At 41.6% G+C, this 16,294-nt stretch overlaps 1 protein-coding gene across 4 annotated transcripts in view; it reads right to left on the reverse strand.

The window, feature by feature from the left end:
* Positions 1-14,433, reverse strand: part of arhgap32b (Rho GTPase activating protein 32b) — a 127,261-nt gene extending 112,828 nt beyond the window's left edge. For all 4 annotated transcript variants that reach the window (XM_078265405.1, XM_078265402.1, XM_078265404.1 and 1 more), the window contains exon 1: positions 13,953-14,433. The gene's annotated coding sequence lies outside the window, so the exon portion shown is untranslated. The remainder of the gene's footprint in view (positions 1-13,952) is intronic.
* Between the last annotated feature and the right edge of the window lie 1,861 nt (positions 14,434-16,294).

Below are 16,294 nucleotides of genomic sequence, written 5' to 3' on the forward strand. Positions count from 1 at the left end.
TGCTGCCAAATGCAAAGGAAACTGTAGATACTGTTAGACATTACCTGGAATACAGATTGTAACATCATGGATGATAGTAGAAAGGCAATCTAGATCTGGTCATTAGACCACGGTCTCATATCGATACCCACCCCACCCCACTGGAGTCGGCCAGTCGGCGGTTAGGTGTCCCAGGACTAACTCGAGACAAAAATCAATGTGTGACGCAGCTTTCTTTTTTTTTTTTAACTGTGTTGTGCCTTCTGTTGCTTGTCATCTGATGCCTTCTCTACGGTCTACTGTCTCCAGCCTCCGGTAACTGGATGTCAGGACAGTGACCTTGTTGATTCAATTCACCTTCGTGAGACGAATACCAAGTCTATCTGCCAAGGGACGGTGTTGGGTATCAGGTACTTCATAAACAACTTAACAGCTCTACACTTTAGGGTTTGAGTGTGAAACATAAGCTGGATTTCTTTTTAATGTGTCAGTCTGTCATTAAAGCTCCCTTCTCTATTAACATTGAGTCATTGAATGCACTTTGAAATGACTCCATGTAATGTGAAAGGGTGGCCAGTTCAGCCTCAGTATGCAGCACTGTTCAGCTTACAGCCCATTTCTGCTCATCGTTTTGGTTCGTCATCCATATGGTTAGGTCCCAACAGCTCTCACTAGGGATGATCATTTTTCTGACCAATACTAGGGCTGCACAATTAAATCACAATTTTATCGAAATTGCAATATGGACTAGTGCGATATCCATATCTCAGGGGGGCGCAATATTGGTTAAAAGGCAAAATATGTGTCAAACCATTCTAAAAATTAAGTATTGTGGTGCTGCAGAGACATCCCGGCCTACACATCCTATCCTACAGAGTAAAGAAAAAAATCTTTGTTTGGTACAGATCCTTTTAATATTTTTCAATGAAAATGAGAATAATGATCATTCCCTCCAATATCGTGAATCATTTCGCAATATCAGTCAAAATAATCGCAATTAGATATTTTCCTAATATCGCGCAGCCCTAACCGATACCTGACCCTCGTTTACTGTTCATTAACCGCTAACTGACAAGCAGGCAACGGAGTCCGAGTTCACTCATCCAGGACACGTGGACAGCTGCGGACGTGTACCGGTCGTGCAGCCACAATATTCCGTGCACGTGTCGTGGACACATGCAGCCACTGTCCAGGAGCAGATTGCGCGTCCACATGACCAATAAATGTCTGCAGCTGTCCGCAGACCATTGTTTTTGACTGTTTCTGTCATTTCTTTTTTTATTAATGTAGCTAAGCAGCTAGCTATGCAGAAAGATGACGTCGCCATTCTTAATCCCAAACACAATCTTCTGATTGGTCAATTGTTCCTCCATCCGGAAGAAATGGAAAACACCACCAGACCTACAGTACTTGAATTGCTGAAACTCTGAGACGTGGGCAGCAAATCCGTTATCTTAAAGTCGACTAGAGTTGGTAGACAAAACCAGGGCTTAAACAATTCCACTCCTCGACTAACTGTGGCTCTGTTGCTGCGTTTGTGGCCAAAAATCCCTTAATGTAGCTTTAAGTAGTAGGTAAAGTATGTAAGCTCATCTTTCTTATCATTCAGAAATGTGTTCAGGGCCAAAAACACAGCCTTTAGTCCAGTTATATTCTTATTCACGACATAGATTGACCTTGTTTATCTACAATCTTTTTTTATGTTGACTGGACTAAAAGGTATTTTTTATAAACACAATGTACTGCTTACAAACGCTGATATGGTGAAGTGTTGTCGTGCACTAAAGATTACTCATTCTGGGGCCAACAACACAATACCTTTGGAGCACCCATTATTTCTATTTTCAATAATGATTGGCAAGTCTCTCCATAACAGTGAACACAATTTTCCCCATTCAGATGTAAAGTGACCTGTAAATATCTGGCACCATTGTCTGCCTTTTGTCCAGAAATTGCGCTGGCTAAACCTCAAACTTGCATCGAAAATAATCATCTCTTTATCAAGCCTCGCATTGTCAGAGAAGAAAAGCAGAGCTTTTCTTTTAGTAGCTCAGTACACTATCAAGGACAAGCGCATTCAGACATGCTTGGAATCCAAAATGCTTGGAATCTAAATGTCTGAAGTGTCAACCAAAAAAAAAGACTTGTTTGAAAGCCATGATGTCTCTCTCTTTCTCATGGGTGGGCCAGATTCTCTGGGCGGGCAAAACAGAGAAAGGGGAGGTAACCTTTCCCCTTATGACGTCATAAAGGGAAGATTCCAGATCAGCCCATCTGAGCTTTCATTTTCTCAAAGGCAGAGCAGGATACCCAGGGCTCGGTTTACACCTATCACCATTTCTAGCTACTGGGGGACCATAGGCAGGCTGGGGGAACTCATTAAAAAACCTCAAAGTGACATTTTTATGCCATGGGACCGTGGGAACTTATTTACCAATCCAAAGCCACTAAACTCCAATAAAACATTGGTTATACTTTTCTTTAAGGGTAATATGTGACAACACACAATCTTGTGCCTTCTAAATAAAAAAGGAGCAAAGACCGGGGACAGTAATAGTCCTGTATTGGTGAGAACAATCCCTTCCGTCCTGGGAAAAAAGCCTTTGGCTCATCACTGGATTCATTTGTTACGAAGTGAAGAAGCATGCAAAAACAGAGGACGTTAATTGAACAAGTCTCAGCATGAACACTAAGAAAAGACAAGTTAATCAGACTATTTATAACACGTTGTCTTGAAAAATCATTAAATAAGAATTGTCTGAGTTTGAGGCCTGCAGTACAACAGATGACTCACAGTTCTTCCAATAGGGAAGACAAAAAGAATGGGAGAGAAATACAATGTGCTTCACCGACCAGACAGTTTAATGCTGTCTGCCATGCGATAAGCAAGTGAATAGCTCTGACTGCTGCCAACGACTATTACTCTGTTGTTACAATAAAATCAACTGCTGTTCTACCAAAGCTGCACAGTCTAGTATAAGCATTACTCACATGGCATTTCAGACACGGATCCAAGCACAGGACACAATACAACCACTGTCTAGGGCTCAATAAGTTCCAAACTCAGGTGGTATTGTAAGTAAACGTAATTCAATGTACCTTGGTTAGCAAGCCTTTTCATGTTACTAAAAGAAAGAAAAGAGGCTATGTCCCTTGACAATGGGACACTGAAGGTAATAGTATGCTTTACAGGAATTCGGTCGTACAAAAGGCCACACTCCAAGGCCTGCCATCACACAAGGAATAGGATAACAACGCACACTTTTGGAAAGAGTTTAAAATGTATTCACTGTGTAACAGTCAGTTATACACAGAAAGTGATTGTTTTTAAAGAGAGCTAGAGAGACGTTGAGACCGTGCCTAGTTGCACACTGCCGTCCACCTGGCCAATTGCTGCCTAAAGAGGGTGTGGTTCGCCGACTGTTTCAGAAAACAACAGACAGCTCAGAGCCAGACTTGTTTGAAATGCTAGCTTAGAGAGGCTTTAGCAGATGCAGCAGCACATGCAACCGGCCCTTTTCACAGAAACCACTAGGAAGACAAATTACAAAATTTAGATCAGCTGCTTTAGTGTCAGGGTCCTGGTATTGTGCAGGCTGGCTCAGTGTCTCACTCAGGCTGTTTTCACCTCGTTTTAAAATCCGATAGGAGTGATTAGATCACAAGTGGACAGCTCTAAGCACGTTTTTTCATAAACCCAACCTAATTTCCGTTTGCCTATAGGCTGGTTGTGTGTGTGTGCGCATTTCAGTTGTTACTCTCACATAAATCATATAAGAAACCGATGACTAATGAAAACGCGCCGCCTGCAGTCTTTGTCTCTGTGCTGAAGGACGTAGCTTTTCTGTGTGCAGCGGCGTTATGTGTGTAACATACATTTTATAAACCTAAACAGAAGGATGTCTACTGGTGATCGCCGGGACCTGTGCAGGAGAGAAAGACGTTTTTTAAAAGTCTCTGAGTGTTCAGCAGCCCACTTTAGTGGCTTCTAACTGATTTGTCAACCTTAAACATACATCAAAGAGTTTTTTTGTCAGGCCTTGAAGTAATACAACTCAAGATACTTGCTGCTGCTGTTATGACCTGAGAATCACACGAGTTTTCATCTCATCTCAGTAATTATTATTATTATTATTATTATTAGGGAAAAAAGACAAACTAGACGTTTCACTATGAGAAGCTAACCAATAGGCTGATACATGAAAATTGCTTGCTTGTACAAAGAAGGTATTGACATGCATCCTGTTGTGAATTCGACCTTAATGCAGCCAGACAACGTGACACCCGTCAACCTAATTAGCGAAATGGGGAAGGAGGAATTAGGGGGGCGCTGGGAAGCGGGTGTCCAATGAACGGTCTCAGTGAATGCACAAGAGTGACCCACTAGACAACTCTGCTTTAGGGGAGGTTTGGCATCACTGGGCCTTTGGTGTCTGGAGCCCCAGGGCTTTAGAGCGTCCTGGAGCACTGGAAAGAGAAAAACCAGGCTACAGTATGGACCAAACATGAAGAGCTATATGCACATATGACATGACAAAGATACTGGGAGGAAAGTAATGGCCAACTAGTTTATATACAATGAAAACTGTCTACAAAATCTCCTACAAAAAAGTAGGTCTCAATCTCATTCTTAAGAAGAAGAAAAAAATAACTTTGGATTTAATGACAAAAGCCTTTGTGAAATAAACCGAAGAAAGGGCTTTTCAACTCACTCCAATGCAGGACAAATCTCTCCCACTCTTGTGACCATGCTACCCTGTAAAGGACTATACCAAACACGTAGGGTTTCAAGTTTATCCCAGGAGCTATTTCGCGCACCTTTAACTTAAGCCGTTTCACACATGAACTCTGGACAATGTCTGAGGGATCAGGTCCCGACATAGTACGGAGTTTCCCTTTCACACACGTAGCATCCAACAGGAAATTGGCTGTGTCAGATGCGTTCTCACTTCCTGTAAATACTCAGTTTGATTTAGAGGACGGGTGGGGCTGGGTAGAGAATGTAGCAGACAGGACATGACGCGGATTACGCCAAAAACGAATATACTAACTTAAAATGTTGAATGATGTTCTGACATATGAATGTATTCTCTAAGAAAAACCACAAAAAGAGACCAATGTGATGGTAAAAGTTGTGCACGATTCGTCCAGCAGAACAAAATATAGACAACTAAATTAAGCGAGTACATTTATTAAAAGAAGGTGTGGAGCAGATGGACGGACTTACTTTTTCAAACAACAACATACTGACTGACACTGAGAACCACCACTGTCCAGAATGGGTTTGCTGCAGCTGAATGTCAGCTCTTCATTGAGCTTCTAGTAGCTTGGCAGAGATTTATGGATTAGACTGCTGGCATCATTTATTGGAAACAATGCATCTAGTACTGTAGCAGTGGGCGCGACACATATGGGGATCATGTTATGTCATGATTTAAATCTTGGCATGGCTTCAAAAATACATTTTTTTTAAGCCTTTCTGCCATCATCAGATAGCTCAGGGTGGAGAGAGGGGGAGGTGTGACATGATGCGACACAGGTCACTGGCTGGACCCGACCCCCGGATCCTCCCGGAAGTGCAATAAGAATTGACAGCATTGATGACTTCCCAACATGAACTCTGAAGCCAAAACTGAAACACAATACAATAACTGTGGCAGATTTACCATCAAAACTCCACCAGGAGTAAGCAAAAGAAGGCTTCTATCAGCTATAGCTAGCTAGCTAACTAACTTTACCTTAAACCTCTCAGCGGTTTCCATTTGACTTGTTTTAAAACAAAAACCATGTAGTGAGGTCTTAAATATACAATAGCTGCATTCATTGTATAATAGACTGAGGCTAAAGCTACATATACAGCATTATAAATGAATGTGTGTATTAAAATGTTACTTGTTCCAACATCACCTTGTATGGATGCTTACTATAGATAAATATACTTAAAGTGCCCACATTATGAAAGAAATCACTTTTTCTGGGATTTTCTGGGAAGCAGCCCAGAGGATAGAGTTTTACTGGATTGTTTGTATTTCCAGACAATATGTTTCACTTACACAAAAGAGGATTCGAGGAGGAGGACTAGTTAAAGCTTTGGTGCGTAACTTTTTTATATTAATGAATGTCTCCGTTACATTCAAGCCGTTGCCAAATGAGTTGCTACAAAGCTAATTAAGACTATCAGCTCCACACAACTCTCTCTGGATTTCTCAGTATGACTATGTTCATTAATTGATGTCGTCCGGTGACTTTCCCGCACAGAAACTCCAGTAAAGATAATGACCTCTTCTGAAGAGGCCATCATGTTTTTTTAATCCTCTGTGTTCTCCTTGGCTACTAGCAGCTGCGTGCGCGATCACGGAAGACTTGTGTCATTTGGAAGCAACAACAGTGGTGTTGTCATTACTTAGAATTCCTCATGTGGTGGCAGAAACCACGCACTATGATGAGTTTAGCACTAACACTGTCTCAGTTATTGAGTTTTTGGGGGGGATGGGAGAAAAGGTTGCCTCAAATTCAACGGAGAGCAGGACAGCATAACTAACTTTACCCCCTGAAATACCTATCTAGGACTCACTCCCACACAGTGGCTGTTCCAGTCATAAATGGGGCTTTTTGAAAATTAACTAACCACAAAAAAAAAAATTTAGTTATTAAATTGTAGTTAGCAATGTAGGCTCTATGGCAATACGATTTTAACTCTTCCCATACACAATATCTCTCTTACTAGAGCCACATGTGCACCGACTCAACATGGGGAGAAATCCTATGCCTGACAGACCTGCTGTGCCTGGTTGCGCGGTTGCTAAGCTGCTATTGGACAATCAATGTTCGGGGGAAGAGAGTTTAGCAAACGGTCACTTATATATACACAATGGCGTAATTCTAATTCTTTGTTGGACTACAAAGAGTGGCCACTTTAAAGTTACGGTAACCTTCAGTATCCCGGGAAATTCATGTGGTGGTTACACATCTCCTTAAAAGAAGAAACACACCACTTTAAAATATGGTCAGTACGCACAAAACAATATACAACATATACATTAGACACTAAAGCAATAAGCTATTCATAACCTGAAGAAACTCTTAATATAATGTAGGGCTATATCTTAAAGCACCCATATTATGCTCATTTTCAGGTTCATAATTGTATTTTAAAGTGCCCATATTATGCTCATTTTCAGGTTCATAATTGTATTTTAAAGTGCCCATATTATGCTCAGTCTCAGGTTCATAACTGTATTTTAAGGTTGTACCAGAATATGTTTACATGGTTTCATTTTCAAAAAACACCATATTTTTGTTGTACTGCACAGCTCTCTCTCACTGCTGCAGATCCTCTTTTCACCTGGTCTCTGTTTTAGCTACAGAGTGAGACCTCTTTTCTTCTTCTTCTGTACTATCTTTGATTGCACTCACACATGCGCAGTAGCTCAGATGTAGATCATGTCAGCTAGACAACCATAGACAACCATAGACAGTAAAAGAAAGGCTGTTTCTCCAACTTCGGTCAGTTACAAGGCAGGATTAGCTGGGAGACTTCTAAATGAGGGCGCACATGGAAGTAGTTCTTTTGTAGATTATGGTGAACTTGTGTGTGTTGTAGCAGTGCTTTGCTATTGAGAACGAGGTAGCATGCTAGCGCTAGCATGCTAACGCTAGAATGCTAACGGTTAGTCCCTTAGGCCCCTCGTTTCGGCTAATGACGTAGAAAGCCGTGCAGATTGTGACCAGCTCACCCAGAGACTGAAGGCAGGACACATTCAGAAACCGTATCTCACTCAGAACAGCATGGATGTTTTTTTAAAAGTTTGTATGCGTGTGGAAGCACCAGAGACACAAAATAACTCCCCAAATCCCAGAAAAGGTGTTTTTTTCATAATATGGGCACTTTAAGATTTTCACTTTATATTTTAGTGATGTCCTTTACTGCCTTTTTGCTTTTTAGTCATATGCTTTAGAAATCCCCCCCCGGCTCTGTTCTTTGCTGCAATGACCCAATTTTCCCCTCGAGGATCAATAACATTCTTTTTTTTTTTTACCGGTTCATCCACACACAAAATAATGTGGGTAAGACTGGAAGCGGAGGCCAGACTTACTTTTGCTGCACCACAGTTTTTGACACCACCTTACTCCTGCGACTCCAGGAAGAAGGGAGTTAAAATGCTGACAGACCGCATAACAGACAAATCTCTGAACTCAGGTAGCAGTCGACTGCGCTGCTTCCTGGATGCTTTCAGCACCTTGTCGGAACAATCTGTTGAACGTCAACACTTTTGGTAGGACCGTAAGCTAATCTTTCAGCTACACGGCTTCCCAAAATACTTCCAAGCAGCAGTTTCGCAGAACTTGTTGCCAACAAACTTCTGAATGAGAACCCATTTTGTCGATCCAATCTCATTATCCTCCGCTGAGCCATTGTGGGAATACCCTGGCAACTCACTAATCAGTGCCTGTGTCAATGCCAGGATTGTTTACGGGGGAATGGAATCTCCTTTGGGAATGTCACGGCATCCTCAGAGGCCGGTGACTGTGCATAGAGCTCGGAGCGAGATGCTTTTTCACACCAAGAATGAGCATGTGCATGTGTGGGACAAGGCTTGAGGAGAGCAGCGTATGTGCATTATGCATAATTAATGAACAAGGAATCACAATGGCCGCTCAGCCACGCACAATGCGTCAGTATCTCATGCTGGGGTCAGAGGTCATGTCTGGCTTTGTGCGTGGCCGCCAAGGATGAAGACAAACAAGGAGAGCTTTGAGAGGGCAGGAGGTTTCATGTACATAGCAAGACAACAATGGAGAGCCGCTGGTTGCGTAACAGTAGAAAGAGGATAGTCAGCCTGCACACAGTTTTACATTTTGTTTGATATAAAAAAGCATTATGCTGAATTAACTACTGTGTATTTATTTGAATAAAAACCTGGCAGTCCTTTTATCATTGCCTGCAAAACAAGAAGCTACTCATATGACATGACCAAGACCTGAAAAACATATCTAACAAAGGTTTATCTTTATTAGAAGGGTGTTTTTTTTTAGGGCTTTTTCAAAACATACATTTTATGTAAAAGGAAGGTTTATGGAAAAGGTAGTATGTTATCTTCAAGATAGTCACGTTATTTAACTAGGTGGATGGTAGGACTGATCCTTAAAATGATGCACAGGCAGCATCCTGTTGCAGAGGAAAGATGACGCCAGACTATTTACTGACTAGAACTCGTGACACGGCTGATGCAACGGCTGAAAAATAGCAAGTCAACACAGAAAACTGGCACCCTTCTTCAGTTTTTTTAATCACAAAAACTGTAACAAAACATTAACAGTTCCGTTTTTGCAAGCAAAGCCACCAGCTTCACCCAGGAGAGACAACGGTTTGGCTCAAAAAAACAAAACAAGATCATTGGTGTGAAGTCTAAAAGCCGAACACATTCAAAAATGATTGCTAAGAGAGTTAGCATCCCCATGTGCTTCTTATTGAACCTGGAACAAGACTAACAGTCTACAGCCACGCTAGCCGCTCTGTTCACCGTGCTAGTTTAGCATGCAGCATGCTAAGATTTGCCATTAGTACAAACGAGGCTGATGTGAGATGTCATTAGCTTTGGTTATTATAATTCACCATGAGGGGGAACATGAGTGTACTAAATGTTATCGCAATCCGCCCAATAGTGAAAGGCAAGCTCAGACCAGTGAATGTGCTTACTTAAGCACCAACTTACACTGTCTGCTTCTCTTAGTAGGTCTTCTTCACTACTGGGACCTGGATTGCTGTATTTTCTCTGCCTCTTCCTCTATCACAATTTACTTGTCCGCTGATACAACCCCTCGGCTCAGACTCCAACAGCAACAGCTTAACTCGTGAGACAAATGTGCTGCAGCCTCCAAGATTTGCATCAGCCGTAAGCGGAGACAACTACTTGTACCGTCTGTCTGTTAAGATACGGCTAATCCTGAGGTCGCCAGCGCAGTGAATCTGAAATCGTTTGGAGTCTTATCTACTGCCCCACAGAGTGTTGTTGTTTCAGCTGTGGCTGGCTGTCCAAACTTGTAACAGTAATGTTAGTCTGGCTCACATGCTCACATCTAGTCCTTACCTTGGCAACAACGGCCTTGTTGGGAACATTGGTTTCATTTGACAGAATTGCAGTGGCCCCAGATTAAACAATTCAGTATTCTGGTATTTTCCTATTTTACAAAGAACTAATCTGCCCCGCCTCATACAGACCTGATTTAAAGCAAAGGAATACTGACCTCCACAGTAAAGACTGATAAACAAACTGCTGCCTGTCATGTATTATGCAAAGAGACAGAGTATCTTGACTTCAAATAAATCAGCATTTATACTCAGGCCTGTGTTCACTAACCAAGCTGTTCCATTTAAATGAGCTGCTGACAAGAGGCCAAACAGCTCCTTCCCGTCACTTCTATTAGGCTTGTAACAATTATTACATAATAGATATGCCAAATTGTAATTACATAAGTGATTATTTGTCAGACTTTATATTTTAAATTATTATTTAAATTGTTAGTTGATGGTATTTGACCCTAAACACAATACAATAAAAATCAAAGGGGGGGAAATACAGTTAGAAAAAATGGTTTATGATAATAAAGAGGCGTGGTTTACTTCATAGGCTGTGTTTTTGTGTTATTACATTTTCTGGGTCACATGACAGTGATAGATAACCAAAAGATGTTTCCTGCGATTCATTCTAAACTTTAATTTCTTTAAAAAAGTAATACATTAAAGTGCTCATATTATGCTTTTTCCCTTTCCTTTATTGTGTTATATATCTTTTTTGTGCACGTTATAGGTTTACAAAGTGAAAAAGTCCCCCCCAAAGGGACTTACCATCTCCAACAGAAAACACTGTTCACAAACTGCTCCAAACAGCTCTATTGTAGTCCAGCCTTTACTTCAGAGACAAACGTGGTCACTTTGGAACACACGTTATAATGCTCGCCTAGCTGCTAGCATGGCACGCCCTCATACTCTGCTTCTGATTGGCTAGTAGTCCTTACCTAGGTACTGTCAGGGCACGCCCTCATACTCTGCTTCTGACTGGCTAGTAGTCCTTACCTAGGTACTGTCAGGGCACGCCCTCATACTCTGCTTCTGACTGGCTAGTAGTCCTTACCTAGCTACTGTCAGGGCCCTCATACTCTGCTTCTGACTGGCTAGTAGTCCTTACCTAGCTACTGCGCATGTGCGACTCCCAACAAAGATGTAACAGAAGTGAGATGTCTCACTCTGTAGCTAAAACAGAGAGCTCAACACACAGGGTGAAAAGAGGAGCTGCAGCAATGTGCAGTACAACAAGTAGGCCTATATGGTGTTTGTTGAAAATGAAACCATGTAAACCTATTTTGATATAACCTCTAAATACAATTATGAACCTGAAAATGAACATAATATGAGCACTTTAATAAATCTTTCTAAATTGGACTGAAAGAGACAATTATATTGTTAATCGCAATTATTTCTCAGACAATTAATTGTACAGCAACATTTGGAATTGTTCTATGTTCAGTTCTCAGCTGTAAAACAGGTCAAACTCATCTGCTGCACCGGCCGAGTCCAATACAGACAGAAGAGGAGCTGGGCTGCTGGCAGTAATCACCTGGCCCAACGGCCTTTAAGAGTTACACGACGTGGCAGCTTGAAAGTACCTTCATATATTTTTTCACGTGGTTGGAATAGAAAATGTTACTGTGGGATATATCAGATGAAAAAAAAAAAGCAATGTTTAGTCAGTCAAAATAATTCACAATGCCCTATCTGATGAGAAATGGATGCCTAACAGCGTCTCGGTTATATTCATTTAGCTGTAACATTTCTCCTCGGCTAGAAAATAAGAAATTAATCATCTGGATTTAATGCCCTGTCAGCTAAGGACAGAATCCTCATCACAATAGCAATGAAAACATCATTGTATGTGAATCATGGTCTAAATGTCCAAATAAAAGCTATTATTCTAAAACTGCAACAAAAGAAAAATTGATTGAATGGTGCAAGCCTCCGGCCCAAAATGACATCTATTGTTGATGTTTATAAAACTCAGCATGCAGGAAATGAAGTTATGATTGACACGGAAAGGGATGGTCATGATAATTGCGATAGTGTGATGAGCAACCCAGTGACACATTGCCTGAACGTTATAAGATCAACACAAGCTGGTGTAAGATGTATATTGATCATATCTGATACTGATGTCCCATTTGATTAAAGTTGATCTCCCGTGTAAAGTCAGACTTTTATACCATCAGAAAATATCACAAGAATTCAATTGCTCCTGCAAAAGATTAGGTTAGTCCACTTTGTTAAAGACTCATTCAGAGAGGGAAAAAAAAGGGAAATTCACTACTTTAGACTGCGGCTGTATATTTTTAACAAATTAAAGTCGGTATAGTAGAATATTACAAACAGGGTTATTTCATCATATGGAAATGATAAACTAGAGCTTAGGGCTGGATCAAGATAACATCAAGTACCAACATGCTAGGTATACTAGTACAGTTGTACAAATGCAGATAAGGTTAGTGTTTGTTTATACACACACACACACACACACACACACACACACAGTTGGGTATATTTGAAAAACACTGAACCGTGACCCTCGATGGCAAAATACATAACGAACCATGGCTTGTAAACTGTTCCACCCTAATCATGCTGGAGGCAGAAATGTAATGGGTTTTAGAGGCGTGTTGCTATAGACCCACTTAGTCATGCTGACCGGGAAATGTTGCACAAGGGAGATGATTGGAAAACATCCATAGAAAACTATGCTCAAAGTGCCCTTGAGCAAGGCATTCACTACCCAAACGTTCCACTCAAGATGACATACAATGACACAAGATGGCATAACAGTGCTGTGACTGTGCGGAGCAAATAGACTGTATGGCTGAGCACCGTGGATATGAAAGCTGTCCCAGTTTGTAGTTGATTTGCCTAGTTAAATAGGGATTAAAGGCCTCCATGCATATCTGATTAAACAGCTATCTAATACAGGGAGTGATGCGTCAGAAACCCATTAGATCTGTGGATAAAATAACATGAGAGGGAGTGGGTAGCTTTTAAGACAGTCCCTCGTGGATCACACTAATGTAGGATTCAACATGGATGAAATTATTTTAAAAGAGAAGGCCAAATAGAAAAACTAGACCAACTACTTGGCAGTGGAGCCCTTATTTTACTTTACTAAAACTGGGGGGACTTGTTAGTTAAAAAGGTAATACAACAAATGAATGGTTTCAACCAGACTGATACACAACTAGGCAGACTTTATCATAGACTCTCACACATGCACTTCTCGTATGTGGAGAACACCATAAGCCAGACTACGTTAAATATATAGCAGTTTAATGTTTTCTTTGTTTGATGGTACTGTCTCCAAGTGACTATGGCATCGTCTGATCCACCAAGCAGCATGTGAACAGAGTAAAGTTATAACGTTAGCCTATAATATAAAACTTCCAATATTAGTTCACGGTAAAAGTTATCAAGCCTGGTAGTAACTTTACAGCCGAAAATGAACAAAGGATTAAACATAACGGATGTGCGGTTGCTATGTGTGTATGTTGTACGACGAGCGCTGAATTCAATGCAGCGTTAAATTGCCCTATTTTTGAACGGGCTTTTGTATGCAATTGCCTCACTAGTGGAGGATTAGCCAACTGCAAGCCATGACTAGCTGGAGAGACGTAACGTTACTCTCGCTGTGGCCAATAGCCCTTTACTTACACACACACACACACACACACACACACACACACACACACACACACACACCTCCTCCACTCTCTTAACACACTCACAATACACACATGCGCGCCGTTAACGGTAGCCGATTTCACTGTCTGGCCACTACACACCAACTACAACACTAATGTTATCTAGCAAAGTAATGCGAAAGAAGGCAAGGCATACACCACGAGCATGTAGCATTAGTGTGCTAGCTAAGTAAAAGTACCTGTATTTTGTGGTCGAGGCTGTGGTCGTTGACCACCGTTGGTTGGTGAGATGAGCTTAGCTTTCGCTGTCTCCGTCTGGCGCTTCACCGCTGTTCAATGCGCTCCTCATTACAGCTTCACGTTAACAAAGCAGCAGCCTCAAATACGTCAGGCAGAAAGAATTGGAAACATTTTTCAATTTCTCTCCAAGCAGAACCCGCAGAAACCGCGCCAGTGGTTGTATTCACAGTTTGACCCAAACAAAAAATGCTCCCCGACGGCAACCGTTCAGTCAGTTGCTGTTCTCTTCTGGGAATAAATAAAGACTACTATCGCCCGCCAAAACAACTCTTCCCTTTCGAATAAAAGTCCGACTCAGTTCGCCGGTCGCTGGAGCCACAGGACGTTATTTCCAGGTTAAAACTTGTCAAGAGGCTTTCCTCTGTGTGCAACTCAATGGAGAGCACACCTCGGAGTAGATACTGAGTGTCTGGAGCAGAGGAGCAGGAGCAGCGCTATCCATGTGCTGCCTTCACGTGCTGTCGGAAAAGTTGAGCACGAGCAATTCCAAAGACAGATGGAAAAAAAGACAATTTGGTAATGTGCTATCATATTCCAGTTGTCAAAACGTGTGGGTTTAGGGACCTGTCTGGCTGTGAATTAAAATGGTTGAGACAATGAAAACCGCACAAGGAGTTGATTTAAACGGAGTGATTAGATAGCCCAGCTGAAGAGCCTTTTCTCCAAATCATGCTGCTGTAACATTAACATAAAACATCTTACAAGAATTGAATTATTAATTTAAACCGACAATCACATTATATATATTTTTAAACCAGGGTTAAGTTATGGTTCAACTAGTGTAGCTTTGCCAGACCCTCCTCCAAAGCGTGCTGAATGAAGGGATGGGGGGAAAACGTGCTCTGGTTTAATGGCATTTCTTGAAACCAATCAGAATCGTCATGGGCGGTGCTAAACTCCGCACAGAGCCGCTGCAAAATAGTCAAACTCTGATTGGACAGATAGTCTAGCTAGCTGTCGGTCGGTCAGTTAAGGAGGCTAATCCACTAAAAGACTTCCATCTGCAACCACTGAGGGACACTAAACTGTCAGGGATTGGCAGGGGCATTGTTTCCCTAAAAAGCTAGGAAGTGGCCTTTGTGTTAAGATTCTTTTTAAGGGCTCCTGCACACTGCCTGCGTGGCGTGAGCGTGACATTTCTGTTGCGTGTCAGCTGCGTGGCGTTTTCTATGTCTTTACACACCAGAAATGTGTCTGACGCGGCGCTGCTGCTAGCCTTGTCTGTACACATGGATGTTTCCCATTGATAAAATGAAATACCATGTTAAACATACAGTTGTGTCCAGAATAATAGCAGTGTGTTTAAAAAAGTGAATAATGCTCAAAATCCTTTTAATTCCATAATATCAATGCATTGGGAACACTGCACATTAAATTCCAAATCAAAACATGACCAACATTGATCAAGTTTGTGTTATACCTTTACAGAAAGTGAAGAAAAAGGAATATTAGGCTGTTCTTTACTTTGAATCACTGCACTAATATTTAGTTGCATAAGCATTATTTCTGAGAACTGCTTCACATCTGTGTTGCATGGAGTCGACCAACTTCTGGCACCTGTGACTGTCCAGCCCAGGACCATTGAACTACATTCCACAATCCCTCTGCATTACTGGGTTTTACCTCAGAAACAGCATTGTTGATGTCACCCCACAAGTTTTCTATGGGATTGAGGTCTGGGGATTAGACTGGCCACTCCATAACATCAATCTTGTTCATCTGGAACCAAGACTTTGCTCGCTTTCTGGTGTGTTTTGGGTCATTGTCTTGTTGAAAGACCCATTTCAAAGGCATTTCCTCTTCAGCATAAGGCAACATGACCTCTTCAAGTATTTTGATGTATTGAAACTGATCCATGATCCCTGGTATGTGATAAATAGGCCCAACACCACAGTATGAGAAACATCCCCATAACATGATTTTTGCACCACCATGCTTACTGTCTTCACAGTGCACTGTGGCTTGAATTCAGTGCATGGGGGTCGTCGGACAAACTGTCTGCGGCCCCTAGACCCAAAAAGAACAATTTTGCTCTCATCAGTCCACTGAATGCTGCCCCATTTCTCCTTTGGCCAGTCAATGTGTCCTTTGGCAAATTTCAACCTATTCAGTACATGTCTTTTTTTCAGCAATGGGACTTTGCGGGGGCTTCTAGCTGATAGCTTAGCTTCACATAGCCTTCTTCTGATCGTAACAGTACTCACAGGTAACTTTAAGTCTTCTTTGATTTTCCTGGAGCTGATCATTGGTTGAGCCTTTGCCATTTTGACTATTCTTCGAT

The sequence above is a fragment of the Sander vitreus genome, chromosome 13 (genome assembly GCF_031162955.1).
Source record: "Sander vitreus isolate 19-12246 chromosome 13, sanVit1, whole genome shotgun sequence".
Taxonomy (NCBI): domain Eukaryota; kingdom Metazoa; phylum Chordata; class Actinopteri; order Perciformes; family Percidae; genus Sander; species Sander vitreus.